Genomic DNA, 8872 nt, shown 5'->3' on the forward strand with positions numbered 1-8872 from the left:
TGGTATTCACTCTAATGTGATCTTTTCCCCTCCCCTCCCCTTTTCTTCCCTTCCCTTTCCTTTTTTTTTTGAGACTGAGTCTCACTCTGTTGCCCAGGCTGCAGTGCAGTGGTGTATCTCCACTCACTGCAACCTCTACCTCCTGGGTTCAAGCAATTCTCCTGTCTCAGCCTCCCAAGTAGCTAGGACTACTGGTGCATGCCACCATGCCCAGCTAATTTTTGTATTTTTCATAGAGACAGGGTTTCACCATATTGGTCAGGTTGGTCTTGAACTCCTACCTCAGGTGATCCACCCACCTCGGCCTCCCAAAGTGCTGGGATTACAAGCATAAGCCACTGCACCTGGCTCTAACGGGATTTTTAAATACCCAACTACTTAAGCCCAGAAACCTTAAAATGTTGAAATGAACAATTATTTTGGATTTAAACGTTGAGTCAGTAAAATTTTATAAATAAATGATTAAAATAATGATTCAGATTTCATTACAGTTAAGTGTTAGAAAGGATCACAGAGAACATGTGTGCACATGGGTGAAGATTAGAGGGTTCACAATAAGAATTACCCTCTCATATCTGGCCCCATCTGCCTGGTTCCCACCCTGCACCTTAATCACTGTTACCAGTTTCCTCTGAATCTTTCCAGAGTTTTCACATATACAGATAGGTATGAATGTATATTCCCCTCCTCTCTTTTTACATAAAAGATAGCATTATTTTACACTGAAAAAACCAGGCCGGGCGCGGTGGCTCATGCCTGTAATCCCAGCACCTGGGGAGGCCGAGGTGGGCAGATCACGAGGTCAGGAGATCAAGACCATCCTGGCTAACACGGTGAAAACCCGTCTCTACTAAAAATACAAAAAAATTAGCTGGGCGTGGTGGCATGTATCTGTAGTCTCAGTCACTCAGGAGAATCACTTGAACACGGGAGGCTGAGGTTGCAGTGAGCTGAGATCGTGCCACTGCACTCCAGCCTGGGAGACAGAGCGAAACTTCGTCTCAAAAAAACAAAAAAACCCAAAAAAACTAAAAAAAAAAAAAAAACTGTATATATTCTGAATTTTTTCATGTCAGTATATAGAGCTTTCTTATTGTTTTTGTATTTTATTGAAGATCTGCAAAATATCCCATTTAATAAATGTAGCATAATGTGTTTAGTTAATTTACTATTAATGGACATTTAGATTGTTTTCCAGTCTTTTACTAATACATTGTTTCAGTGGATAATAACCTATGCGAGTATATCTATAGGATAAATTCCCAGGAGTGGATTTACTTAGTCAAAGGACTTATACATTTATAATTTGGATAGATATCGCAAATTTCCCTCCATAAGTGTTTTATTAATTTATTCTTCCACCAGCAATGTAGGAGAGTGCCTGTTTCCCCACAGCATTGTCGACAGTGTGCATTTTCAAACCGAAGAGCTGAGAAATAATTGTGTCAGTGTAGTTCTGATTTGCAATTCTCTTATTAGGAGTGAGGATAGGTATCCTTTTCCGTGTCCAAAAAATGTTTTCATTTTATGTGAGCTGTTCCCACTTTTCGCTCATTTTACTGTTGAATTGGGTTGATAGTCTTTTTCCTATTTCTACTTACAGGTGCTCCTTCTAGATAGGGGAGATTTGCCTTTTGTCTGTGTAAAGAATTATAAACATTTCCCTCCAATTTATAATTGTCTTGCAATATCACATAGAGTATTTTTGCCATATTGAATTAAAAAATATTTTTATGTAGTTAAATTTATCAATATTTTCTTTAGTGACTTCTGGATTTCAATTCATAGTAAAAACGAGGCCTTCCCTACTCCAAGGTTATAAAGGAATTCTCCTTTCTTTTAGTAGTTTTGTCTTTTCTTAAGTTTTATTTATAATTGATACATAATAATTGTACATATTTATGGGGTACAGTGTGATGTTTCAATGCATGTATACATTGCATAATCAAATCAGGGTAATTTGCATATCTATTACTTTAAACATTTGTCATTTCTTTGTGGTGATAACATTCAAATACCTCTTCTTCTTTTAGTAGTTTTGTAGTTCTTTTTTTCCTTTCCTTCCTTCTTTCCTTCTTTCTCTTTTCTCTCTCTCTCTTTTCCCTATTTGGGATATTCCTAGTGTATGGTATGAGGTATGGATAATATTTTAGGAAATCAGCTTGTTTCTATCCATGTGTTTTCTTTCTATACTTCCCCCATTTGAAGTAAATAGCTGGTTCAGGGTCTCTATAGAACAGAAGGCAGAGATATTATGCAAGATTTTCTGGTTTCTGTTTCCAAAAACTTAAGCCCCTGGGAAGATTTAGAGTTTGGAGAAAAGAAAAAAGGGAGAAGGAGATTTTCAGGTATAGGTAGAGTGCCCTAGGGAAGTAGGGCAAGGAGGTGGGGTTGGTAGAAAGTGAGGCTTTCCCCCACTACCTCTCTCCAACACACACACACAGACACACACACACACACACGATACATACCCGCACCCAAACACCACATGAAAAATATCCCCTTCAATAGGAGGAAAACAAGAGACAAGTCTGTAAGTTCTTGATATGATTTGGGTTTGTGTCCCTGCCCAAATCTCATGTCAAATTGTAATTCCCAGTGTTGGAGGAGGGTCCTTCTGGGAGGTGATTGGATCATGGGAGCAGATTTCCCCTTGCTGTTCTCATGATAGTGAGTGAATTTTCATGAGATCTGGTTGTTTAAAAATGTATGGCACCTCCCCCACTCCCCTTCCTCCTTCTTTGGCCATGTAAGACATGCCTGCTTCCCCTTTGTCTTCTGCTGTGATTGTAAGTTTCCTGAGGCCTCCTAGCCACGCTTCCTGTACAGCCTGTGGAACTGTGAGTCAATTAAACCTCTTCTTTTTTTTTGAGATGGAGTCTCACTCTGTCACCCAGGCTGGAGTGCAGTGGCGTGATCTCAGCTCACTGCAACCTCTGCCTCCTGGGTTCAAGCGATTCTCCTGCCTCAGCCTCCAGAGTAGCTAGGATTATAGGCATGTGCCACCATGCCAGGCTATTTTTTGTATTTTTAGTAGAGACGGGGTTTCACCATGTTGGCCAGGCTGATCTCAAATTCCTGGCCTCAGGTGATCTGCCTGCCTCAGCCTCCCAAAGTGCTGAGATTACAGGTATGAGCCACCATGCCCAGCCAATTCTTTTCTTTATAAATTACCCAGTCTCAGGTAGTTCTTCATAGCAATGTGAGAACAGACTAATACAATTCTAGAGCATCAACGTCCCAGTTTTGGCTTCTTGGCAGCACCTAGAGAGGAGTAGGATCTGTTGCCTCTAGGCATATGGGATTTAGTCAGTTTCAAAAAAAGATTCCCAAGTCCAAAATATGTTGATGAAATAGAAGGAACTACTGATCCTGAAGGTGCTGTTTAGACAAGACAATGGAAGACTCAGGGATAACCTGTGTACAGAAATGATTGATTGCTAGAACCAGCACACCCCAATTTGCCCCAAGCCAAAATGCAAAAGATCAGAATCTTAACCTAACTCAGAAGAGGTAGGTGAAGGACTTTAAAAACTAACCTTATTTTTTTCCCACTAGCCCAGGAGAATAGGGGAAATTCATAAAGTGATATTCTTATATACCTGACCATACCCACTACATATTGTCTTAGTCTGTTCTGGCTGTTATAACAAAAATACCATAAACTAGGTGGCTTATAAACAACTCATTTATTTCCCACAGTTCTGGAGGCTGAGAAGTCCAAGATCAAGGCACCAGCAGATTTGGTGTCTGGTGTAACTGCCAAGTGAGTTCATTGTGCCTTGCTGCTCATATAGAGCTGATTTATCAAGGCAGGGGAATTGCAATAGAGAAAGAGTTTAATACATGTAGAGCCAGCTAAACAGGAGACGAGAGTTTTATTATTACTCAAATCAGCCTCCTTGAAAATTCAGAGGCTATGGTTTTTCAAGGATAGTTTGGGAGGCAGGGGACTAGGGAATGGGTGCTGCTGATTGGATCGAGATCACTCATAGGGGTATGGAAAACAGTCCCCATGTGCTGAGTCCACCCCTGGGTAGGGGCCACAGCAAAGTTGCTGGTCCAGGTGGAGTCATCTGGTAGTCAGAAATGCAAAAATCTGAGAAGACATTGAAAAGGCCAGTCTTGGTTTCTACAATTGTGATGTTATTTACAGCAGCAATTGGGGAAGTTGCAAATTTTCCTAAAAATGCTGTGTCTCCAGAAAAATGGCTGGTAATCATTGAACTATGATTACATCTTAGCAGAATTTAGGCCCCTCTCATCCTCTGTACTTGGTGGCTTAGCATTAGTTTTACAAAGTTGGTTTAGTTTGGGGAGGGGCTATTGTCACTTAAACTATAAACTAAATTTCTGCCAGCGTTAGCTTGGCCCATGCCTAGGAATGACCAAGGGCAGTTTAGAGGTTAAAGCAAGATGGAGTTGGTTAGGTCCGGTCTCTTTCACTGTCATCATTTTCTCACTGCTATAATTTTTGCAAAGCCAGTTTCACTGGTGGGGGTCTGCTTTCTGGTTTATAGGTGGTACCTTCTAGCTATGCCCTCACATAGTGGAAGGGAAGAACTCTTGTTTTTGTAGCCCCTCATAAGAGCACTAATCCCATTCATGAGGACAGAGTGGCTTATCATCACCTTGGGGGTAGGATATCAACATATGAATTTTGGCAGGTCACCAACATTCAAACCATAGCATATATAGTATGGTCTATAATTTAGGTATGTACTGTTTGTGATTAAACTACTACCTTACTACTCACTAAAGCTGCCAACACTTAAAGTAAAAGATTAGAGAATTCCACTTTTGAGACGTCATGAACTTAGTTCCAGCCTTGTGGGACCTCATGTATCAATGTGTCCTTGAATGCTACTGGACCACAGGTTTGTATTTGTTTTTTATTTTTGGCAGGGGCAGGTGGGTGGTGAAGGAAAGATCAGGTGTACAGAACTGAATTAATAAGAATCACTTCTTAGCACAGAATTATGATTCTGTGTAACGTTGCTCTCCTGTTTGATTTTGTTATTTTTCCCTTCATTCTCCGTCTCATTCCCATTCTCTTCAAAGGTATTCAATCTAGAGGCTTTTCCCATACTCACCCATAAAGCCTTGGAACAGCCTAACTGTTACTTAAAAAACCATCTGCTGTTGACTAATGTAGATGTTTGTGGAACAAGAAACAGGAGTAGAACAAGAAAGTTACAAAAGAGTATAATGGGAGTTAGATAATTTTCTGGTGGACTTTCTTCACCTATAAAAATGAAGTTAATAATAACATGCTTTATATCTAACATAAGAATATACAGTAAAGAAAAAAATTATTTTGCTCCAGGCATAGTGGCCCATGCCTGTAATCCCAACACTTTGGGAAGCTGAGGTGGGATGATCGCTTAAGGCCAGGAGTTTGAGACCAGCCTGGTCAACACAGTGAAACCCTACCTCTAAAAAAAAAATTTTTTTTTAATTAGCCAGGCAGAGTGGCTTACGCCTGTAGTCCCAGCTACTTGGGAGGCTGAGGCAGTCGGGGTAGGGAGGGCGGTGGGTGGGGCACAGGGGGATCACTTGAGTCCAGGAGTTCGAGAGTGCAGTGAGCTACGATGGCACCAAGAAGAAAGTGGTTGATCCATTTTCTAAGAAAGATTGGTATGATGTGAAAGCACTGCCTTTGTTCAATATATGAAACATTGGAAAGATGCTGGTCACCAGGACTCAAGGAACCAAAATTGCATCTGATGGCCTCAAGGGTCATGTATTTGAAGTAAGTCTTGCTGATCTGCAGAATGATGAAGGTGCATTGAGAAAATGTAAGCTGATTACTGATGATGTTCAGGCAAAACCGGCCTGACTGACTTCTGTGGCATGGATTTCACCTGTGACAAAATGTGTTCCATGGTCAGAAAATGACAGACCATGATTGAAGCTCATGCTGATGTCAAGGCTACTTACTGATCGTTATTTGCTTCAGCTATTCTGTGTTCGTTATACTAAAAAATGCAACCAATACAGATGCAGATATTCACCACCAACAGGTTTGCCAGATCTAGGAGAAGGCGATGGAAATCATGACCCAAGAGGTGCAGACAAAGGACTTAAAAGAAGTGGTCGATAAATTGATTCCAGACAGCATTGGAAAAGACATACAAAATGGTTGCCAATCTATTTATCCTTTCCATGATGTCTTCATTAGAAAAGTAAAAATGCTGGCCAGGTGCAGTGGCTCACACCTATAATCCCAGCACTTTGGGAGGCTGAGGCGGGTGGATCACGAGGTCAGATCGAGACAATTCTGGCCAACATGGTGAAACCCCATCTCTACTAAAAATACAAAAATTACCTGGGCATGATGGCATGCACCTGTAAGAATCACTTGAACCCGGGAGGCAGAGGTTGCAATGAGCTGAGATCACACCACTGCTCCAGCCTGGCAACAGAGTGAGACTCTGTCTCCAAAAATAAATAAATAAATAAATAAATAAAAATAGATAAAATAAAATAAAATAAAAATGCTAAAGAAGCCCACGTTTGAATTGGGAAAACTCACAGAGCTTCATGGTGAAGGCAGTAGTTCTGAGAAAGCTACTGAACATGAGACAGGTGCCAAAGTTGAATGAGCTGATGGACATGAACTCACTGGTCCTAGAATCTGTTTAAAGTTCAGACTTTTAATAGTGGCAAATAAAAAGTTCTATTTGTGGAGAAAAGAAAAATGATTTTATAATGTTTATTATTTTAAAGGGAAAAGTTCTATAAGTATTACATCATGTTTAAATATAGACTAAGCTGAAAAAAGCAGCAGAAATCTTTGCATATTAATAGAAAAATCTCAGCAGTCTTTATTTATTGGCAAGTCAGCTACTCTAAGGTTGTGAGGGTAACTTACTGACCTGAAAAAACACATTTTAAACCAATGTGAGATATGGCTAATTGACTAATCAAAGTAGGAAAGACCCAGATGACTTTTTAGAATAATTCAGATCAGAGTGGACATTGACAGGGCAGATGGTGAATGGCATTGGAAGGCAATGCCTTAATTTATTTACACTTTGTTTTCTAGTTTCTGTAATTTTAATTAAAGTGAGTAGAAATAAAATTTTGTCTAAGCATTTTTTCTTCCCAATATGAAAGGTGTTGACACATTATATCATTGAGTTGGAAAGATAAAGACAAGGGAAAGGATTAGAATTTGGTGTGAATTAACATATCACAGGGCTCTTGTGTCTGTAAAAGGTGAGGAAACAAACACATGTGTTAATGTAACTCCAACTGCAAAGGAAGGCTGTCAAGGCATGTGGGTTTGCTTGGCCAAAAGCTGTTGATTCCAAAAATGTAATTTCATTTGTTGGATTTTATTGTAATTAACACAGGGAGTTACACTAGCTCAGAACTCTTATCTTTATTATCTTGGGAGAAGAATTATGAAATGTGTGCACTTACAAAATAGAATTCATATTTTGCAGAGGGCTATAATGCTAATGGGTCTTGGGAACCTTCTGGGATTATGAATTCAAGTTTACAATTAGGGTTTCTGCTTTGCAATCTCAAGTGTGGTTTACCTGGAACAGTTGGCATTTCATCTTAAATGGTATTTAATAGAACTTGGGAGCTCTTCAGAGCAGGAACTTCGATTTTTGTTGTTGTTACCTATTGCAAAGCATTAAATTCACTGCTGGAGAAAACTAGCAGTCACTTTTTATGTGTACATCTAATTGTTCTTTACAATCAGGTAGAGATCATCGCTAACATTTAACAATTCAAAAAGGCATAAAGTTTACCTCATTAATGTGTGTACAGGATTCACTATTTTAATAATTAAGCAAAATCTTTGATACTTGTATGAAGATAAGGTAGACAGGATAAACAACAGGAAAACTATGGATTTCTTTAAATAGTGGATAGGGACAATTAATTCCCTCAGATATTTGTAATAAAATCTTAGAACCAGAAAATATCTACCTGGGAATACTAATGCTCAAACTTTAGCATGAGATTTATCTGCAGGTCTGAGCTCAGCTAACAACTTTTATATTGTCAAAGCAGAGACTGCCCTTTCAAACCTCTCGTTGGGAAACTAATTAGCAGAATAATAAAAAGGCAAGATCAACTCTTGTCTTCCTTGTCGGGGATATAAAAAAAAACAGTAGTTCTAATTAGCAATAATTAAAATTTAATTAAGAAGCTCTTTGCAATCCTCCTCCCTGCTTCCTGAACTAGTGCTTGCCAGCTCTTGGTTGTGGAGCTGTTTTTAATTCCTGTGGTGCTGAATCATGGCTTAATCACAAAGCCTTAGATCTCAGCTTATCCAGCCCTGAGCAGTCATCACCACAGCCTTCCAAGAGTAACAAATATATATTCTAGATTTTTTAACCCAAGCCATTACTTTTTTCAGTTTTATAATCATGAATTATGACTTTTTACTTTTTAAGCAGCTGATTATAGATGCCATTGCTTTTTATTTTTAAACTTATCTTTGTATTTGTTCCCCTAGTTCTACCCCTTGTTGCAACAAGAGGATAGGAGACCTCCGAATATTAAATATTTGAACCCAAATTTCTACTTCTATGCTTTAAAGTAAAGCAGATAATTAGCTTAAGTATAAAAAACTAAAACATTGGTAAAACCCCAGATTTTAAAAATAAAAGTATTTGATTATTTAAAAATAAAAGTACGTTGTAGATGAGGGTTAAGGAAAATAAATACAGTATTTGATGATCCTTACAAAGTGTATATGATGTTCTAAGTATTAGTTTGAGTTTAGGGTGTTTCAAATTGTAAAAGGAATCCCACTTAATTGTGCATTTTAATGTGGTTACAATGGTGAATTTTATATCGTACAAATTTTATCTCAGTAGAAAAAGGAACTCAAACTCTGACTTTGTCC

At 38.8% G+C, this 8872-nt stretch overlaps 1 pseudogene; it reads left to right on the forward strand.

The window, feature by feature from the left end:
• The first annotated feature begins 4810 nt into the window (after positions 1-4810).
• LOC105500879 lies at positions 4811-6704 on the forward strand (annotated as a pseudogene).
• Positions 6705-8872: the final 2168 nt, after the last annotated feature.

The sequence above is a fragment of the Colobus angolensis genome, unplaced genomic scaffold (genome assembly GCF_000951035.1).
Source record: "Colobus angolensis palliatus isolate OR3802 unplaced genomic scaffold, Cang.pa_1.0 Scaffold119, whole genome shotgun sequence".
In the NCBI taxonomy this organism is placed as follows: domain Eukaryota; kingdom Metazoa; phylum Chordata; class Mammalia; order Primates; family Cercopithecidae; genus Colobus; species Colobus angolensis.